Below are 22,667 nucleotides of genomic sequence, written 5' to 3'. Positions count from 1 at the left end.
ATGGCTCGCTTGCTCCCTCCCTCTCTGTGTCTCTTTCTCTCTCTGGCTTGCCCCACGTGCCCACCCCAGCTCTCACAGTGTTCTCTCTATCTATCAGCATGGGCCCTAGCAGCCACACAGCCAGGAGCTACCCAAACTCCAAACGCAGGCCCCAAGCGCAAGCCTGGGTACAGCAACGGGGATGCAGCTGGGAAGCTAGACTAAGCCAGCCAGACAAGGACAGGTCCTGAACTGGACTGAACCACTGGCACAGAATTTCCAGACCTTGGCCTTTGTTCTGTGCCTGATGAAGACAAGGCTGGGCTTCTTTCACAGCAGAACAAAGCTGAACCGGAACAGTCCTTTGATTTTGCTCCCACAATAAACCTTACCCCTACACCTCATCCTCCCATACGTGGGTCCCTGAAATGCTTTCATTATGACTCTGTGAAAGGGCCCTATTTCCACTGGCAACACTATGACCAAAGTGGCACTGTCACAGGGGTCATTTTCACTCATGGACACTGTTGTAATGAGTCACCAAAAAAATGTGAGTATTATACAGTCAAAATTTTCTTAAATCAGTACACTTTGCTGAATGAAATCTTTATCTTCTAATTCAAGGTCACTAAGTAAGAAAACATAGTAAAAATCAGTAAGGGACACCAGTGTGGCTCAGTTGGTTGGGCATACTCCTGGGCACTGAAAGGTTGCTGGTTAGATTCCTGGTCAGGGCACATGCTGGGGTTTCAGGCATGATAACCAGTAGGGGGCATGCAGGAGGCAGCCAATCCATATTTCACTCTCACATCCATGTTTCTCTCTCTCCCTCTCCCTTTCTCTCTCTCTCTCAAATCAATAATAAATAAATAAATAAATCTGTATTTATTGGCATTGATAAAAGGCCGGGCCTATGCATTCCATCCAAAAGTTCACTGGATTCAATGAGAACTACCAAAAGAACTGCTGAATAGAGCATCACAGAAACACTTCTGATGTGCTCAGTATCTCAATTGTGCAATCCTTACAACTGCCCAGTGACAGGTAACTGAATAACAGAAGGGCACTGTCCTTTTCTATAGACCGTCCAGCCCAAGGGGATTGACAAGAGCCGCTTTGTGATCATTTATACACCAACCTCTTTAAATCAAAGAATGCAAGCCAAAACTATGAGATGCTATTTTTTACTGTCATTTTGGCTTTTCTTTTTATCCTATATAATATAGAGCTAATATGCAAATGGTCATCACGCCGTCATGCCAGGGGACCTGAGGCCAGGCCGGGGAACCTGAGGTCACACCCCCGCGCCCAGTGGGGCTTGACAGGGGACCTGAGGCTGCGCCCCCCACTCTGTGGGGCTCAACAGGCGTGGGGCCGGCCGGGTCTAGGTCTTGCACGATTTCGAGATGTGTGCGGGTGGGCGGGGACTTGACTCTAGGTCCTGCGGTGCGCCCCAGACTCTGACAGGAGGGAGATTTTCATATACATTTTACTAATTTTCTTTAATATCTAACACTTCTCTTATAAAGGGCAAATAGCAATATTAAAATATTTCCTCTAATTAATTCCCTTTTGATGTGCATGAATTTCATGCACCAGGCCATTAGTCTTACTAATAAAAGCCTAGGGGGTCCTCCTGCCATCATGCCAAGATGCCCTCACGCCATCACAAGATGGCTGCGCACACAGCGGAGGCAGGCCTGGCGGCTGCTCTGCATACCTTCCACCAGGGTTCCCAAGGCCCCGCGCGCGCCTCAGAGGTGGGACTCCTGGCTCCAGCCTACCTCTTTGGGGCAATCCATTGAGGAGCCCCAGATGGGTGGGCAGGGCCTACCTCTTTGGAGTGATCAATCGCGGGGCTCCCACACTGTGAGAGGGCACAGGCCAGGCTGGGGGACCCCCTCCCCCCAAGTGCACAAATTAATATATTTTTTATTGATTTCAGAGAGGAAGGGAGAGGGAGAGATAGAAATATCAATGATCAGAGTCATTGATTGGTGCCTCCTGCACACCCACTACTGGGGATCAAACCGGCAACCTGGGCATGTGCCCCTGACTGGAATCGAACCCAGGACCCTTCAGAACCCAGGCCAATGCTCTATCCACTGAGCCAAGTCAGGTAGGTCTGTCATTTTGGCATTTTTAAAAACTAATAATAGCCTGTACTCTCAATGTCATGGAAAAAAAACAAGTGAGAATATCAATCTATGCAATTTTTTAAAAAGCAACATAGCAATATCTACCAATATATTAAAATTTATTTTTAAATTTTTATTTATTGATTAATTTGCGAGAGAGAGGAAAGGAGAAAAGGGGGGAGGGAGGGAAGGAGGAAGAAAGAGAAAGATAGAGAAACAGATTTGTTGTTCTATCCATTTATGCATTCATTGGTTGCTTCTTGTAAGTGCCCTGACTGGGGATAGAACTTACAACCTTGGTGTATGGGGATGGTGCTCTAACCAACAGCTACCGGGCCAGGGCTCCAATATATTAAATTTACATTTTTTACCCAGAATATCTACTTCCGAATGTCTCTCCTAAAGAAATATTTGTAAAAGGGCACACAAGGATATTTGCTGCTGTGTTTTTAATAACAAAACTCCTGGAAAAATGGAACTATCAAAAGCAATCAGTCATGGCCAGCCAGCATGGCTCAGTGGTTGAGTGTCCACCTATGAACTAGAAGGTCACAGTTCCATTCCCAGTCAGGGCACGTGCCTGGGTTGCAGGCACAGTCCCCAGTGTGGGGCGTACAGGAGGCAGCCAACCAATGATTCTCTCTCATCATTGATGTTTCTATTTCTCTCTGTCTCCTTTCATCTCTGAAATCAATAAAAATATATATTTTTAAAAAGAAATCAGTCATTAAAATAATAAAGTAGGTCTGAATGTATTGAAACTGGAATGGGGATGAAACAGTTAACAGCCTGTGGCTTCCTCCTTCAGCTAGGGATTCCCAGCTTGATACCAGACCTCCAAGCAAACAGATAAGAGTCCCTTGTTTTAAAATGTCAGGAAATACCTGATCTGCCTTAATTGCGTTTTGTAAATAATCTGAGACTGTATGGACTCTTAAGGCATGCCTGGCTGTAAGATGAGAGATAAGCATACAGACATTTTCTATTTGTATAACTAATGGAATATAAAACATAGGATTCCCCAAACAGAAAAGGTTTCAATATTGTTCAGAACTTGTCTGGTAACAACCCCACCCGCATCCCCCCTAAAAAAAACATGTTCTGAGGTTGAATTTTACTCTTGTTAAACAAATTAAAAATTACAGGAAAAGTCTGTCCGAAATACATTTATAAATGGCTTCATGTTGATCTATATGTAACTAGGTATTGTGGATGAAAAAAGGGGCCACATACTAAACAAATGGCGGGCCTTATAAACGCAGAGATCGAAAGTAACTACCTAGGATGGTCTGAAAGGAAAACTTTCTAACTAAAAGGGAGTCATGGAAGGTAGTCTCACCCTAGGCCCGAACTTTGTCAGGGAAGCCCGACAAAGTTCAATCTTTACCTTAACTGAGCCTGCCAATTGCCTTTTTGCATTTATGATAACATACCTTTGGAATGTCAGAGAAATTTCCTTTTTCCAGGACCCCTCACTGCACACAAGACCAGAGACCACAAAACCCCTCACTGTTATTGTTATTGTGTTCATTGTTACCTATCCTGTACCCGTAGACTAGTATAAGAAGTATGTGTCTATTCCTTTCACTTTTTATCCAAATCCAGAGATTTTCCCCCCTTTGCTTTCTCCCGCCTCCCTAATCTATCACCAATGGATTTTATGTAATCCCTTAGGCCTCCTCCTTTGATTGTAACGTATAAAATACGGTGCAAAACTGCCATTCCCTGGAGCATTTTCTTAATTCATTGAGATTTTGCTTCTTGGCAATTATTGTCAGTTTGGCTCAAGTAAACTCATAAAAATTCTGTACAGGTTTAAACGTTCCTTAGTTATTTACGTTGATGATATGGCCTAATGTGGAAGAAAGTGACATTCTTTGGAAGCTGTGCCTACTGGCTAGCTAGGGTCTTCTCTGGGAAGAAAGGAATGTCTGTGCCTGGCTCCTGGGCCAGCCTCCGGCCTGTAACCTCTGACTCATGAGTAAGTTTTGGTGCTGGCAAAGATCGCTCATTCACATGAGTATACTTTGACAATTCAACCCTTTGTGTAAACAAAGAGACATTACTTAATATACACAACTGAACAGGGAAAACAGCAAGTTTCAAGATATATGCATTACTGTCTCCTTTTCATAAAAAAAATACACATATTTGTGTGTGTGTGTTGGTTTTTAAACTCACAAACATAGTCAAGTTAAAAACAGTGATTACTTCTAGAAAGTAGAAGTAGAAATAGAAACATAAAAAGTTAGACTTTTACTTTACAGATTTTAGTGCTATTTGAACTTTATTTAAATAGCATGTGTTAATTTTATAACTTAAAGGGGACAAAAATATAATGGCTAGATGGCATAATGAGAGAGCAAGACAGATTCATAGCAAGGTAACTACAACCCAATAGGATAATTATATTGTAAGGCACATGCATACAATAGCAGAGGGTGTATGTATCATGTGCTAAGAGAAATCATAAAGGGAGAGTGACTAACTCTGCCTAGGTGCTATCATTGTAATTAGCTAATTATTAATAATAGGAAAGGAGCAAAGGGAAGACCAGATATTATAGGCGTGTCATTTAGGCAGCTTCGCCAGGTAAGCTACAACCTTACATTCCTCAGGGGTTCAACAAAGGGGAGATAGACGCATACCTAGTAAAGTTGGGGTAACATAGGGAATGTGCTTGCTGTCAGTCACACCTGAGAACAAAGGTCATTGGCCGGAATGGGCGTGGCCACTGCAAGAGCAGGAAATTTGGGATATTTAATGCACTGAACAAAGGAGTTCATGCTCTTAGCTCCTCTTGCCACTCATGGGACTTGTATGACTCTGGGTTTGTGGGGCTCCCTTGCATTAGCTCACACACAATGGACTGATGGACTGAAACTAGCCTGAGGCTGTACTGAGCCTGTCTCCAACATGGAAAGGAAACTTTGGACACTGGCTTTGCTTCTAGCTCTACTGAAACCCCAGCTACACTTCTTCTATGACTGGACAAAGGGAAATGGAACTTTGAAAATCCATGGATGGAATTCCACACAAATAAAAATCACTCATTCTCCCGTGTGAGTCTCAGAAAATTCTTTTTCTCTAGATATCATAAGAACTCCACCCCCAGCACCCAGGGGGCGGGGGGGCGGGGGCGGTAAGGACCCCTCACTTCAGCCAATATCACAGGAAAGTTTGGGAATGCTGAAATGAGAATACATTAGAAACCTCTCCTAAAAGAAAAAGATTGGGGTATAAAAGAAGAGTAACCATTTCTCCTCTTTTGTCTAAGATAGTTTCAGATTACCTGGCATCATTAACAGCGCTCCATTTCACTCTCAAAGTGCCCCAGTTTGAATGACACACAGGACTTCTCCATGTAAGTGGTTCTCAAATTTTAGCATGCAGCAGACACACCAGGAAGGCTTGTTAAAACCCCTGCCGCTGGGGCCCACACCCAGGGTGTCTGACTTCGTGGGTCTGAGGGGAGGCCTGAGAATTTGGATTTCTAACCAAGTTTCCATGTGCTGCTGATGCTGCCAGCCTAGAGACCACAATTTGAAAACTACTGCATATAGGTATAAAAGTGCATGGCTTTCTGTGAGAATAGTAACGAGCCCTAAATGGCCTAATATACAGTCTCTAAAAGTAGCAGAAAGGGCAAAAAAAAAAAAAAAAAAAAAAAGTAGTTAAGACCAGGGTTACTGCAAGTGTGGGCTGCAAATTGATGCCTGGCTACGAACAAATAAGTACCAAGACTGGGAAACGATGCCATGTGGCAGAGTAATTTATATCTATTAAATTCAGTAAGGAAAAAAAAAACACTTGACTTTCCTTGTACTTTTTTTTCATTTCATTTTTCTAGTAGTTCACTTTTCTAATAATTTACTTTATAAAAATGTCAGTCCCTGAAAGACTGGGTGGGGAAAACCCTGATCTTTCACCACTGATAGTTTGAGAAGCACTGGTTTAAATAGGACTACTTTGAGAGGGGTCTTGTAAATCACGCTAAGTAGACTGGTCTTTATCCTGTAAGAAACAGGAAGTAATTAAAGACTTTTAAAGGAGGGAAGTATTGAGTCCACATTTCTATTTAAAAAGGTAATTCTGGTAATAGGATAGATTAGTGGTCTTCAAACTTTTTAAACACACATTCCCATCAGTAAAAATATGTTCCCCACTCACATTTTTTTGTAATTATAAACATATACTACTATATTTACATGTCATATGTGTTTTAAAACATACATAAAATAGAAACATTGTAAAAGTAAGGTAAAAACTAAAAAGCAAGGTTTTATTGTCACCTTCCTACCCTCCCAATGGATCTTCTTGCACATTTTTGAAACCACAGTGGTCGTGTGCCTCGATAAGGGTAAAGGGTAGAAACTGGTTGGCCATCCAATCCTCTGACTCATCCTATATAATAAAAAGCCTAATATGCTAAGTAACTGGTCGTCCATTCAACCAATCAAAGCGTAATATGCTAATGATATGCTAAAGCCTCTCAACTGCTTGCTATGATGTGCACTGACCACCAGGGGGAAGACACTCCAACCGATAGGTTAGCTTGCTGCTGGGGTCTGGCCGAGAAGGGCCGGACAAGCCCTGGAGGCCTCCCGCAGTCCCTCCCTGGCTGGCCAACTTCCTGAATCCCTACCTGGCCCAAATTGTGCACCGGTGATGTCCCTCAGCCTGGCCTGCGCCCTCTCGCAGTCTGGGCTGAGGGGCCCCTCCCACCGGAGAGCTTGTATTTCGTGCACTGGGCCTCGAGTAGTTAATAAAGGCTAACCTATGTCCTCAAGGCAGGTCTGGAACATTACTAAAGTTAAATCTAGGGAAGGGGACTAAAACCTTAAGAATATATAAGGACAGAAGGAAGAAATGTAGCTACAACTGAACATCCAGCAAGCAGCACTCAGGTCTCACTCATGTTATAGTCGTAGGAAATCTTCAGCCAAACAACTTTGACCTTGTGAGGTCTGATCAAATAATTGAATCCATGCCCCCTGCCCTGAGAACTGACCTTTAGATCACTTCACAACTGACATTCCCTTTCGCTCAGACCACATTCCACTTGCTAAGACCATTATCTTTCCCCTCCGAACTTTCCCAGGATCTGGACTCACCCAGAGAGTTCCCCACCGAAAAAGCCCACCTAGAGTTCTTTAAAATCTCTGACTCCTCCGCCCCTGAGTGCCGGCACCATTTTGGAGCTCAGCCCATCTGGGTTTCCAGATGACCTAATAAATTTATAATCCCTTACCACTTTTGGCCTCCTGTGTTCCTGCTTTGTCTACCCTAGCAGGCCAATTTGGCTAGGCTGAGAAACCAACGTTGCTTACAGCAAGAAATTTCAAATTTGCTTAAACATGGCAAAGCTGACTCTAACTTGTCACAGATAGGCTACCTACAATAGGTCATAATCTAAACATTAAAATGCCACAGTGTGCCACTGTCTCCATAGTTGTACAGCCTCCAGAGAATAAGCGGTTCATTAAGCTCAGCAGCTTCTACTCCGTATTGATCAAGAGAGTTTGTACCATGAATTTTTCATGTCTGGTTCACTGTAGGATTTGACTGAAAGAAATTATTATAATATTGTGGCTTTTAAAAAGAAGTACCCAGCCCTTAGCCATCACCAGTTAATTGAATATTTGGGGGGAAAAAGAAAACTGATGCATAGATAAAATTTAATTTGATTTAAATTTCTAAGTGGAGGAAACTATTGAAAAGATTTATTAACCTCCTCAGTTCAAGATTTAAAGCAAGTACCCTGAGAAGCACACTTTTCAGACTCCCAATAGCAGACAAGAATGAAACCCCCCAAGATCTTTCATACTTCTAACTTGAACTTAACAAGACACCTTATGCCAAGCATGTCAAACTCAAAGGCTAACATGAGCCAAATAACAAGGCATGTGGCCCACCGGCCGTGAGTTTGACATGCTTGCTTATGCTTTTATCTTTAAAATTTGGGAGAAAAAGATAACTGGCTATTTGAGAAAGTGCAGGTACTCAGCCTCTTAACTGCAGATGGGAATCGGGACAATTAGACTGCATATACGTAACTCTGCAATTGGAATTCCCCAGAGCTCAAGGGAGCCAGGGATTTTGAACAAACTAAAAGCTATTAAATGTAAATGAAGTCATGATTTCAAAAGATACTCAAAAATTGAAGTTTATGAACAACTTTGAGTTTCTAATGCTTCCTTTGGGGTGCAAAGCTCAGGTTGTGTCTAATCATCATGCCACTGTCCTCAAAGCTCAACATTAAATGGAAAACAAACTCTCGTAGCCAAAGAGAAATGGTGGCTCTTCACTTTAACTACAAATAAACACAACTGATGCCACACTAATGCAGATTCAAGACAGATACCCTAGCCTTGTGTCCCTACCACGTGATAAGGCCTTTTCTAAACCCCTTGAATATAAAATTAGACTATGTTTTTGGCTGCTACCAAAACACTATACCAGTGATGGCGAACCTATGACACGCGTGTCAGAGGTGACACGCGAACTCATTTTTTTGGTTGATTTTTCTTTGTTAAATGGCATTTAAATGTATAAAATAAATATCAAAAATATAAATCTTTGTTTTACTATGGTTGCAAATATCAAAAAATTTCTATATGTGACACAGCACCAGAGTTAAGTTAGGGTTTTTCAAAATGCTGACATGCCGTGCTCAAAAGGTTCGCCATCACTGCACTATACTTTATTCCTGGACTTTCAGTAACATATATAAATTCCAGAATGATTCTGTTATTTTGGGTCCATATGCTTAAGCCATATGCAATGTTAAGTCCACTTAATGATGGATATTCAGGATATGTTGAAATTGAAGCAGAAAGATACCATGTTAAACTAGGAATCAGAACTGAAAATTGAGTCAATTCTTTAGAAGAGTTCAGTTGGCTAAATACTAATTTTCTCATTGAACTATTCAAGTTAATCAATGCATATCAATATTCTGCCTGTAACTTGCCACTTGGAAGGAACAAAGTTAAACTGTCTTTATCATATGCTTTTGTATTCCTATTGGTGGCAATTTTCTCCAATGATTGACAAAAAATAACAATACAGACAATTTTCACACACATGGATCTCTGATCATTAGCCAGTCCCTCATTGAAAAGACTGACGAATTCATAATCTTCACTAATAATTAGTTTCCACCTCAAATATTCTGTTCAGTTCTCCCACACCACATACTGCGTGTCCTTAAGTTATCTACAAAAATATGGTCATGCCATTTGGGGCATGCTTGTAATATTCAAAACAATCATGGCAAATTGTGAAATAGGCCAAACTAGGTTTTAGATACCCTTCTCATCAATGTTCACCCTCCTTCCTCCTTCTGGGCTTTTCCCAAAAAAACATTTTATCTGTCACTAAATCAGGGACCTAGTTTTCTGGTGCCTATTGTGCACAATACAAGATCACTGTGTACAACATCTAATTTATCTTCTTAACAATGAATTATCATCTGCATTCTGAAAATGCAGAAAACTTCCTACAATTTCCAAAAACCAGGGGGAAAGTACTTTGAAAGAGGTAATAACAGAGAAAGACAGCAGAGATGCCACTGATGGGAGCAAATTTCACTTTGGAAGGGAGGGAAGGTCAATTGTTATTGACTTTTTCAGCAGATACGTAATTACTTTAAAAATGAGAATCAGACATTTCAAGTTTTCAATACAGACAGAAGGTCTGTCAACCTGATGTTCAACATCCACTTAACTCATTGCCTTCCTACCATACTCTGTCCTGGAGCTTCAGTAGAAGCTCCAGAAAATAACTCCAAAGGAAACCACCTTTCTCAAGGCAGAAGCCCTACCCAGTCCCTATTATCAAAGCTACACCCTGAATTAGGGACTAAAGCTAAATGAAAACTGGCCTGTCCCTAAACCAGGCAAGGAGTACAGAGCACCAAAGCAAAGGACAAGACTTTGGTTTTGTTTGCTTTTTTTAAGAAGACCAACATTGGAGAATGCTTATCTCACAAAGATTTCACTAACTTTTTCTTTTTTTAACCATAAGGCAGTTTGACAAATGAGTGCAATCAATATGGAGAGAATTCAAATCTGAAATTCTTAAAATGCACACTGTCTTTGTTTACAATAGTATTGTTTGGCAGGTACTAAATTATATAAGTGGTAATTATATTGTATATTTATCCTTCAGCAATTTGCTTTTTTAGCTCAACTTTATATTTTTAAAGATTCAGTCATGATGATATACACAGCTCCTCTTCATTCATTGTAATTACTAAATAGTTTTCTGCTATAGGAATACATGATTTATTCATCCAATTTCCTGTTGGTGGGCATTTAGATTGTTTCCTATTGACCGCTAACACAAAAACAGGATTAGAACTAAATATCTATTTCAAGAATCAATTTTTTTCTAGTTTATCCAATAACCAGTTCTTGAAATATGGGAGACTGGATAGCCTATAAGCTCAGAAATCATAGAGACCTGGAATCTACCCTTGAAGCTAGCTCTATGGTTCTTGTGGCCAATTGTTTAAATCTCCCCATGCCTCATTTGTAAAATAGAGTTAATGAAAATTACTAAATATTTACAGTTGAAAGGACTAAATAAGACAGTATAAAGCATTTGGCCTGGTACACAATACACATTCCATAAATGGTAGCTACTATTATTAACATCTCTTTATAATCAAAATTATTTAAGTTATTCTGGGGGCCTTCATAAAAGCTAATAAATTATTTTACTTTTTTAAAAATTGATTTACAGAGGGAAGGAAGAAGGGAGAAAAGGTGGGAGGAAGAGAGAGAGAGTCATAGATGTGAGAGAGATACATGGATCGGTTGCCTCCTGTAGGTACCATATCAGGGACTGAATCTGCAACTAGGTATGGGCCCTGATCGGGAATAGAACCCACAACCTTCCAGTCACACTAGCCAGGGTAATAATTAAATCATTTTAGCTAAGATTTGGCTTTATAAGCAATAATGATTTTTGTCAGAAGACTAAACAGCAAAAATTTTCATCAATGCAATGAATACAAGGAAGGGGGACAAAGGAGGCCTATAACTTGGGAGTTTTAAAAAAACAGTTTCTAAATAGGAATGTAAGTGCTTCAGTAAGCTAAAACCTCTTAAGGAGAAACACACTCACACTGAATCCTAACACAGTGCTGTTCAATGCAAAAATAACGTGAGCCACATTATAAATTATCTCATAGCCACATGAAAAGGTAAAAAGAAACAAGTAAAATTAGTTTTAATGATGTATTTTATGTAACCCAAGCTATACAAATTATCATTTCAGTATGTAAATAATATTAAAAATAATGAGGTACTTTAGACTTTTTTTAACACTAAATCTTCCAAAACCTGATGTGTATTTTACATTGCTGGCACATCTCAATCCCAATGAGGCCTATTTCAAGTGCCCAATAGACAGTCACATGTACAAGGGGCTGGCCCTGTCGACAGTACAGTTTTAACCTATGCCTTTTCTGAAAGATCCCTGTACAGTGTTTTTAGCAAAGACTTTTATTGGCTAATACGATCTCTATTCCTTTTATCAAAGTAACTATCAGAGTGAGACACTCACAAACTTCAGTTCTTCTCAATAAAAGTAACACAACTCCATAATTTCATCAAAATGAAACACCATAGTGGTGAAAGCAAAAAGTGGGAGCATGGTGGCTTATAGTTTACAAGACATATTCTTTCGTTTCATTTCAACCTTCCCAAAACTCAGTGAGGTGGATCATTTACAAATGAGAAAACAGAAGACCAGAGTCAAGTGACTTGCCAAGAGTTATACTGGTAAGGGGACCCAATTCCATTCCCCAAACTCCACAGGCTGCGCAGCTGTACAAACGCAAAACATAAGTGGGCTCTACTTGTTCAGCAAAGATCTACCCCATGACTAAAGAAAGGGTTTTGACAGGCTCTAAATCTCTCTCCATTTGCACAAGAATCTAAAGTCAGAGCTTTAAAAAAGTCATTCAAATCCAAACAAAAAACACGTGAGCGTGAAAAAAACAACATAGCAATGGTCAGTCAAGCAATTCCAAATGTTATGGTGGGACCGGAGTTTGCTGCCTCGAACAACCACTTCAAAAATACAACTAAAAGACGGAACGGACATCATCCAGAACCACAGGAAGACTGGCTGAGTGGAAGTTCTACAACTAGGAGGAAAGAGAAAAACATACCGAGGCTCAGAGGAGGCGCAGTGCTGAAGTAAAATACTAAGGTTCGGAGTGCATGCGGAGCGGGCTGGCTGCTGAGGGTGCGGTTGTCGTTTTCAATCAGGAGGGAGTCTCAGGCTCTGAGCTCCAGTTCCGGGCAAGTCTCTAGGGACCCAGACTCATAAGGGAGAAGCAGGACTGTCTGGCATCGCTCAGAACCCGAGGGCAGCTTTCTCTCTGTGGGGCTTGCAGAGATTACTGGGACACTGAGAAGCAGAGCCTCTGAGGGCAAGACTGAGAGCAGCCATAATTGCTAACCCCGCCCTGTTGATCCCATGGGACCCGCCCCGCCCAAGCCCTGCAGGGAGACTTTTGCTGGATAGCCTCAGGCAAAGGCTAGATTAGCACCTTCCTAGAGATCCAGGAGCCAGGAAGCCCAGAGGTCAGAGTGGGACCATCCAGTTTACAGCTCCGTGGAACCATAAAAGACACACTCAGGGGGCAGACTCAGTGAGCACCAAAGCCCCATGGAAGCAAGTCTAGCCCCAGAGGGGTGTCTCCAGCACAGAAGTTCTCCCACTGCAGACACAGCTGATTCTCACAGCCAATTGGCCTGGAGGTTAATTCCTCACAGTGATAACTACAACAATCAAGGCTTAATTGCAACAAGATTGCACAAAGCCCATAAGGGGGTGCACCAAGAGTGTCTACCTCAGGTAATTGGGACACTTAGTACAGAAAGGCACTCTATCGACACAGCGAAGCATAAAAAATGCCGAGACAAAGAAACGACACAAACGACAGAATTGGAGGAAAGCAAACTGTTGGATATAGAGTTCAAAATCACACTTTTAAGGTCTTTAAAGAACTGTCTAGAAGCCGCCGATAAATTTAATAAGGCCCTCGAAAAGACTGGTGAGACTGCGATAAATGTAGGGAGATCTTCAAGAAGACTGGTGAGACCGCCGATAAATGTAGTGAGATCCTCAAGAAATCTAATGAGACCCTCGATGTTGTGATAAAGAACCAACTAGAAATTAAGCATACACTGACTGAAATAAAGAACATTATACAGACACCCAACAGCAGACCAGAGGATCGCAAGAATCAAGTCAAAGGTTTGAAATACGAAGAAGCAAAAAACACCCAACTGGAAAAGCAAAATGAAAAAAGAATCCAAAAATACGAAGATAGTGTAAGGAGCCTCTGGGACAGCTTCAAGCATACCAACATCCCAATTATAGGGGTACCAGAAGATGAGAGACAGCAAGATATTGAAAACCTATTTGAAGAAATAATGACAGAAAACTTCCCCCACCTGGTGAAAGGAATAGACTTCCAAGTCCAGGAAGCGCAGAGAACCCCAAACAAAAGGAATCCAAAGAGGACCACACCAAGACACATCATCATTAAAATGCCAAGAGCAAAAGACAAAGAGAGAATCTTAAAAGCAGCAAGAGAAAGAAAATCAGTTACCTACAAGGGAGTACCCATATGACTGTCAGCTGATTTCTCAACAGAAACTTTGCAGGCCAGAAGGAATGGCAAGAAATATTCAAAGTGATGAATACCAAGAACCTACAACCAAGATTACTTTATCCAGCAAAGCTATCATTCAGAATTGAAGGCCAGATAAAGAGCTTCACAGATAAGAAAAAGCTAAAGGAGTTCATCACCACCAAACCAGTATTATATGAAATGCTGAAAGGTATCCTTTAAGAAGAGGAAGAAGAAGAAAAAGGTAAAGATACAAATTATGAACAACAAATACACATCTATCAACAAGTGAATCTAAAAATCAAGTGAATAAATAATCTGATGAACAGTATGAACTGGTGATTGTAATAGAATCAGGGACATAGAAAGGGAATGGACTGACTATTCTCGGGGCGGGGGAAAGGGGTGTGGGGGTGAGTGAAGAGATTAGACGATAATCGTGCACCTATGGATGAGGACAGTGGGTGGGGAGTGAGGGCAGAGGGTGGGGTGGGAACTGGGTGGAAGGGAGTTATGGTGGGAAAAAAGAGTAACTAATGTAATAATCTGAACAATAAAGATTTAATTTAAAAAAAAATGTTATGGTGGAACAGCCCTGTTTCTCAAAAAAATGTACTCTAGTACCAAGGTGGGCAAAGTCTTAAGTAAACCAATTAAACCCCATTTTGACTTCCCCAACCTAATGCTTTTTTGTTAAACTTTAAGAAAGCAAGTACATTCAGACTGCTTGGTTGTTTAGCTTAAGGATAATTATTAAATGCTTTTAAGTAAAAATGCAATTACAAGGGTTACTGAATTCTGAGCCACTGTCTCACATCACAGGGTTCTAAAAGTGAACTCACTACAGGAAAATTACAGATTGTTCTTTTTAAGAATACTAACTGAAAGACCATATACCATAATTTTATTAGTGGTTATTTTTAATGGTAGGTGGGATTTTTGTGTTCTTTTAGTTCCTTTTCTGAAAATTCTCTCCAATTTTTCTACAATGAATCTATGTTAGCTTTATGGTTATAAAAATATTAATATATGACTTCAACTTATTAAGGCATCTTTAAACACAGATGAGGGCTTAAAACAATTTCTTTTCAACTTTAAGCAAAGCTATTATTCTGCTCATCTTATGTGACCTTTAATAGGATCTCAATTAACAAGGGCAAATCCCTTCAGAACTCAGTTTACAAACGTTATGCATAAAGTACCTTCCAGCTCCGACTTTAACTCTCTAATTATTTTAAATTTCTGATAGTCCTCATAAAGGCCATTAGGGCCTAGAAACATGAAGCTCATTTTAGCTAAAAGTCACGATCTCGCCTCACTTTTCCTGACCGGCAAATGAACCCATTTGAGTTTTTCCTCTAACTCCTCCCTAGCTTTCCTTTAAAAAAGATGTGTGCATGCCCTGACCGGTTTTGTTCAGTGGATAGCGTCGGCCTGCTGACTGAAGGGTCCGGTCCCAGGTTCGATTCCAGTCAAGGGCATGTACCTTGGTTGCAGGCACATCCCCAGTAGGAGGTGTGCAGGAGGCAGCTGATCGATGTTTCTCTCTCATCGCTGTTTCTAACTCTCTATCCCTCTCCCTTCCTCTCTGTAAAAAATCAATAAAATATATTTTAAAAAGATGTGTGCAAATGAACTGGCAGCCAATAGGAGCTTAGACGGCCTGGAATGTGCTATTACCATCCTGGGTGTTAACTGGTTTCTTTCTCTGCTAGCTCTCCAGCAGGCTTCTTCATTCATCTACCAAACACTTGTTTGTTGTGCACCTATCCAAGGCCAGACTCCAAAAGCAGCCGAGAAGCACCCTAGAGAAATAAGGCCTGAAAGGCGCGCCCTCTCGATCGCGAGGACAAACGAGTCAACAGCGAATTCCAATCCAAAGTGACAAGAGCCATCTGGAGCTGTGACAAAGTGCCAAGTGAACACTCCAGGGGGGGAGTAATCGACCCGCTAGGTGTGCCGGGCACTGGGGAGCTTTGGAGGGGGCGGGGAAGGATCGGAAAAGGCTTTCCTGAACCGGCCTGAAAGCAGGGATCCAGCAATTACCCTAAAGGCTGGAGGCCAGCGCGCTTTCAGCCAGGTCCTCCCCGTCTGTAACGTGAGGCTAGCAGAGCCCAGGCCTGATCGCCGGCCTGGGAGCCCGGCGACGTGACCACCAGGCGCCCAGACAGGAGCCAAGCCGCCCCCTCGCTGGAGGCCAGCACCCCTCCTTGCCCGGGCCCCCGAGCCCGGCCACCACCTGTTCCCTTTCACCGTCCCTGGCGGAGGAAAGATTCCGCCCCGCTCTGGGGGCAAAGCGCAGGCACCGATCTGGGTGCACAATCGGAGCCCTGCCACGCCCGGAACAGAAGCGGCCGAGATTTGAGGGCCGCCGGGGCCTGCCGAGGCGGGCGGGTCAACAGCGGGCCCTGGCCCCGGGGGGCGGGGGCCGTGGTGGGGTCACCCGGGCCGAGGCGGGAGGACGGCGCCCCGCACCCTCCGCGGGCCCGGCCAGCCCGGCGGCGCCCTGCGTCTCCCGTGCCAGCTCCTCCCCGAGGCGGACAGAGGACGCGCGGGCAGCAGGAGCGGGCGGCTCCCAGGAGGGGCCCCTGGCCGATCTGGAGGCGCAGGGACCCCGCGCGCCCTCGCAGCCGGGCCCCCCGCTTTACCTGGTCCGGCGGAGACGCGGGTGGGAGCCGAGCGGGCGGACGAGCGGGCGGGCGCGGTGTCGGCCCTCCCTCACCTGGGCGGAAGTGCGAGCCCGGGTGACCGCCTTACCTGCGGGCCCTCCTCCCCGACCTCCCCGCCCAGGGCGGGGCGCGGGGGTGGCGCTGGGCCGGCAGTCCGGGGCGGCGGGAGGCCGGCGTGGGGAGGGGGCGCTTGGCTTCTGTACTTTCTGCAGGTGAAGTTCGATGGGCGAGGGAGGCTTAAAGGGCCTGAGAAAGGTGGGGTCTGGGGCCCAGAGGGCAGAGGAGACGCCAAGTGCCGGGGCAGCAGGCACTCATGGGGAGGAGAGGTCGAAGGACTGGTGTCCTAGGAGGGCTGAGCGAAGGGAGACCCCAGATCGAGGAGATTGAAGGACGTGGAGGAAAGGGTCTGGTCAAATGCGCTTAGTCCCTCGTGTCCTTTTCCTTTCGAGTTCCATCATCCCTCCCTGGTTTTCTATATCCATTGACCCAGTAGAACATTCTAAGTGTAACGGGGTTATTTCCGCGCACACACACAGTTGAGAAAAGCGAAGGAACGAATCTAGCCATATTTGCCTGCAATATGCTGGGCACTCGCTACCTTATAGACGTGACTTCACTTACTGTATGAAGAAGCCGCGCGTCTGATCCTAAGTGATTGGCCCAAAGTTTGGGACCCCAGGGGATCTTCTGACTCTAAGTCCAGTGTTGATCTCGCTATTCATTTTAACATTTTTATTCTTGGTATCCTAATTGGACTTTGAGAAAGATCTGTGTAAAACCTACCGTGGCATTATTTCACTGTCTTGAATGTAACTAACTTGAGAATTTTGATGCTGGGCCCTTTGTGTAATACAGTACACATTGTTAAATAAAGAGACCCGATCTTCAGGAATGTATTTATTGAGTAAATGCAGTATTTGTTAAGCACTGTGATTGACTGTAAAATGTTAAAAATGGGATATCTGTCTTCATGGGATATACAGCATACAGTATATACAAAACAATTGCAACAAAAGGTCATCTGTTGTAAGATCATGCATTTGGAACTTTATAGTGTTATTGTTCGTTTGCTGATTTTAAAGAAAAATATCACTCCTTAGACCTGGATTTAAAAAAAAAAAAAAAGATACACAGTTTCAGCATGGTCCCTACTTCTTGGAAACTAACAAACTATTGAGGGAAATAAACTTACACAATAACTTAAATTACCATATAGAATGAAGCGAGAACTTTCTGAGAGTAGATATCAATTATGCTTGTTGAAAGCATCTGTTAGGACTTAAACAGGTTTAACAGGTGTTTGGGATTTGCTTAAGGCAAATGGCAAAGGAAATGCTTCCCAAGTTGGAGGGAAGGGGGGGTGAGGTGGGATGGGGAGGCTGCATGCAGGTTGAGACCAATGATCTCAAAGGATCATCTTGCAAACAGGTGGGTCTAGTCCAGCCGTGGGCAAACTACGGCCCGCTGGCCGGATCCGACCCGCTTGAAATGAATAAAACTAAAAAAAAAAAAAAAAAGACCGTACCCTTTTATGTAATGATGTTTACTTTGAATTTATATTAGATCACACAAACACTCCATCCATGCTTTTGTTCCGGCCCTCCAGTCCAGTTTAAGAACCCATTGTGGCCCTCGAGTCAAAAAGTTTGCCCACCCCTGGTCTAGTCTCTAACATTTGGTGATGATTTAAACACTCCCTTTCTCAAAAAGTAATGTGAGTTTGAACTGACTGTGAAACAAAGTTTAAACTCTCTTCCTGAGGGCCCAAGGCTATCTTAAGCTCTCCCCTTTTTGCTGATTTCTCAACCCAATTTCCCACTTGACCTTTCCCAAGATCTATCTCTGGCCAGTCAGGTCCTTGGAATCACCCCACCTTGGCTTCTCTGTTGGTTACTCATCCCCTTTCCCATGCCTGGAATGTTCTGCCAGCCCTGCCCTTCCCCCAGGCTAGACTCAAATTTCACCTCTAGGAGAAGGTGACTCCAAGCCCACTTCAGAAGACATCCTCCTCCACCACATTTAATTTTATTTTTTTCCACCTTTTTGTGTTGTTGATTTAATATGAGCTTTCCCTTGGCTCTTACCTGAACTTTTAAAAAAATTAAATGTATTCAATACATTTTTCAAGGAACTCATTCTATGGCAAATATTTTCTGGCACAGAGGTGTTTTTGTTTTTGTCTTATCTCTGAAAACTCTTGAGTGTCTTATTCATTGAATGAAGAAGGTAAACAAACTTTTAAGAACACACCTCTAAAGTCAAAAGATCAGCTTGGCTGGCCAGCATGACTCAGTGGTTGAGCACCCATCTATGAACCAGGAGGTCACAGTACAATTCTTGGTCAGGGCACATGCCCGGGTTGCTGGCTTAATCCCCAGTGTGGGGTGAGTAGGAGGCAGCTGATCAGTGATTCTCTCTCATCACTGATGTTTCTCTCTCTCCTCTCCCTTCTTCTCCGAAATCTGCCTATCTATATCTATATCTATCTATCTATTTATCTATCTATCTATCTATCTGATCTGAGCTTGAATCCTGAATCTACCATTTTCTAAAATACAATGGGGCCTTGACTTACTAGACCGAGCTCGTTAAGGAACTCGCTAACTCACATTACTCTGTCAACTCAATGCAAAAAAGACAGCTGGTATCTCAAAAAACTCTGTTAGTTGGGCACTCGTAAGTCAAGGCCCCACTGTACGTGAATCTGGCAAGTTACTTAACCCTTCTAGTTCTCATTAGTGAAATGAAGAATGCTTACTTTATATGGGAATTGTGAATGTTAAATGAATATATGTATTGCATATACCTGACAACTAGAAAGTACTCAATAAATGAAGCAGCACATAGATGAGAGTGAACCTGACATATACTGGTGACAGTAAGAAGACAGCCAAGAGTAGTAATAAATAAAAGGAGGCCGATGGTGGAGGACCTGAAATTACTACAGAAACTTTAGGTTGTAAGAATTTACCCTTCATCTCTAAGAAATTAAAGAACCACTAAATGTCTTTGAATAGGATATTTGTTGTTGTTGTTTGTTTTGTTTTGTTTTACTATTTAAAGATTGGTGTTTATTTTTTTAAGAAATTGTAGAGCAGTTATAGGGGCACAGCAAACTTGAAAGGAAGGTACAGAGATTTCCCATATATCCTCTGCTCTCACACATGTGGTCTCCCCCTTTATCAACATCCACAACTAGAGTGGTACATCTGTTAAAATTGAACCTACATTGGCACATCATAATCGCTCAAAGTCCATAGTTCACATTATGGTTCATTGTTGGTGTTGTATTTGCTATGGTTTCAGACAAATGTAAAAAGATATATATTCACTGCTCTAAAAATCCTCTGTACTCAGACTATTAATAACTCCGACCCCAACTCCTGACAACCACTGATCTTTTTATTATCTCCATACTTTTACCTTTTTGAATGTCAGATAGTTGGAATCATACAGAATATAGCCTTTTAAGATTGCTTCTTTAGTAAATGCATTTAAGATTTCTCCATGTTTTCTCATGGCCTGATAGCTCATTTCTTTTAGCACTGAATAATAGTCCATTGTCTGGATGTGCCACAGCTTATATATCTGTTCACTTATTGGAGAACATCTTAGTTACTTCCAAGTTTAGGCAACGCTGAATAAAGCTGCTATAAACATCTGTGTGCAGGACATACATTTTCAATTCCTTTGGGTAAATACCAGGGAGCTTAAAGAGAATTTTGAATGATATAGTTTTTAATACTGAAAGATTAATCTGGAAGCAGTGTGAAAAAATGGATTGACAAAGTTGAGGAGAGAGCCTAGAATCAAAAAGAGGAAGGAAGTTATTATAGAAAAGTACACAGGAAATAAGGTTCACCTAAAATAAGGTGAAAATCTAGGATAAAAAAATGAACACTTAAAAATATCAGTTGCTGAGGAGAAAACAAGATGGCGGCATAGGTAAACACCGGAGATTGCTGCCTCAAACAAACACTTCAAAAATACAACTAAAAGACAGAACGGACATCACCCAGAATCACAGGAAAGCTGGCTGAGGAGAGATTCTTCAACTAGAAGGAAAGAGAACAGCATACCGAGGCTCAGAGGAGGCGCAGTGTGGAAAATACAAAGGTGCGGAGGTGCGTGTGGAGCCGGCTGGTGGCTGGGGGCACAGTTGTCGTTTTCAATCAGGAGGGAGTCTCAGACTCTGAGTTCCAGGTCCGGGCGAGTCTCTAGGGACTCAGACTCAAACGGGAGAAGCAGGATTGTCTGGCATCAGTTGGAACTTGAGGGCAGCTTTCTCTCCGAGGTTTGCAGCGGTTGCTGGGGTTCTGAGAAGCAGAGCCTCTGGGAACGGGACTGAGAGCAGCCATAACTGGTCCCTCCTCCTGCCCTGTTGATCCCACCCCGCCCAAGCCCTGCACAGAGGCATTTGCCGGATAGCCTCAGGCAAAGGCTAGATTAGCACGTCTCCAGAGGACAGAAGTTTTCCCACTGCAGATACACCTGATTCTCACAGCCAGTCGGCCTGGTGGTCAAATCCCTCTAGTATTAACTACAACAATCAAGGCTTAACTAGAACAAGACTGCACACAAAGACCACAAGGGGGTGCACCAAGAAAGCATAAAAAATGCGGAGACAAAAAACATGACAGAAATGGAGGATATAGAGCTAAAAAACGCACTTTTGAGGGCTTGCAATAATGTGCTACAAGCTGCCAATAAACTTGATGAGAGCCTCACGAAATCTAATGAGACCCTCGATGTTGTGATAAAGAACCAACTAGAAATTAAGCATACACTGACTGAAATAAAGAATATTATACAGACACCCAATAGCAGACCAGAGGAGCGCAAGAATCAAGTCAAAGATTTGAAATAAGAAGAAGCAAAAAACACCCAACAGGAAAAGCAAAATGAAAAAAGAATCCAAAAATACGAAGATAGTGTAAGGAGCCTCTGGGACAGCTTCAAGCGTACAAATATCAGAATTATAGGGATGCCAGAAGATGAGAGAGAGCAAGATATTGAAAACCTATTTGAAGAAATAATGGCAGAAAACTTCCCCCACCTGGTGAAAGAAATGGACTTACAGGTCCAGGAAGCGCAGAGAACCCCAAACAAAAGGAATCCAAAGAGGACCACACCAAGACACATCATCATTAAAATGCCAAGAGCAAAAGACAAAGAGAGAATCTTAAAAGCAGCAAGAGAAAGAGACTCAATTACCTACAAGGGAATACCCATACGACTGTCAGCTGATTTCTCAACAGAAGCTTTGCAGGCCAGAAGGGAATGGCAAGAAATATTCAAAGTGATGAATACCAAGAACCTATAACCAAGATTACTTTATCCAGCAAAGCTATCATTCAGAATTGAAGGTCAGATAAAGAGCTTCACAGATAAGGAAAAGCTAAAGGAGTTCATCACCACTAAACCAGTATTATACCAAATGCTGAAAGTTATCCTTTAAGAAGAGGAAGAAGAAAAAGGTAAAGATACAAATTGTGAACAACAAACATGCATCTATCAACAAGTGAATCTAAGAATCAAGTGAATAAATAATCTGATGTACAGAATGAACTGGTGATTATAATGAATCAGGGACATAGAAAGGGAATGGACTGACTATTCTTGGGGGGGAAAGGGGAGTGGGAGATGCGGGAAGAGACTGGACAAAAATCGTGCACCTATGGATGAGGACAGTGGGTGGGGAGTGAGGGCGGAGGGTGGGGCAGGAACTGGGAGGAGGGGAGTTATGGGGGGGGAAAAAGAGGAACAAATGTAATCTGAACAATAAAGATTTAATTTAAAAAAAACAAACAAAAAGGAGAAAACTGATGTGTAAGAACCTAATTCTAAGTTTTGAATCTGATAAAAGGATATTGGTGGTGAAACTTAGAAAAGCCAATTTATTCTGTTGGTTTGTTGTTGTTTGAGAAGCAGGACTCTGTTTAGATCCTACATTGGACATTCAAGATGAAATATACTTTGTATAGAGTAGGCCTTATTAAGTGATGAGTGCATTTAAGTGAAGAGAGCAGGCAGCTAGATCATTGCACCAACGAGAGGACAATCAAAAATACTTGAGAAACAATAGCATTAATATAGTAGAATTCAAAATGTGAAGATAATTATAATAAAGATGTACCAGAGTCATTATAAACTTACCACCAGAGGGGAAAAAAATTGCCCATCACAGTTAGATTAAACTTATATCTCTGCATGTTTCTCACCATC

General features: G+C 42.4%; 1 protein-coding gene across 3 annotated transcripts in view; it reads right to left on the bottom strand.

The window, feature by feature from the left end:
• The window catches only part of PATJ (PATJ crumbs cell polarity complex component), a 308,551-nt gene extending 292,045 nt beyond the window's left edge, over nt 1-16,506 (bottom strand). For all 3 annotated transcript variants that reach the window (XM_070405247.1, XM_070405248.1, XM_070405249.1), the window contains exon 1: nt 16,422-16,506. The gene's annotated coding sequence lies outside the window, so the exon portion shown is untranslated. The remainder of the gene's footprint in view (nt 1-16,421) is intronic.
• Nucleotides 16,507-22,667: the final 6,161 nt, after the last annotated feature.

The sequence above is a fragment of the Myotis yumanensis genome, unplaced genomic scaffold (assembly GCF_028538775.1).
Source record: "Myotis yumanensis isolate MYYU_CA2020_CCGP unplaced genomic scaffold, mMyoYum1.0.hap1 SCAF_2, whole genome shotgun sequence".
Taxonomy (NCBI): domain Eukaryota; kingdom Metazoa; phylum Chordata; class Mammalia; order Chiroptera; family Vespertilionidae; genus Myotis; species Myotis yumanensis.
This window is presented reverse-complemented; position numbering and strand designations above follow the sequence as displayed.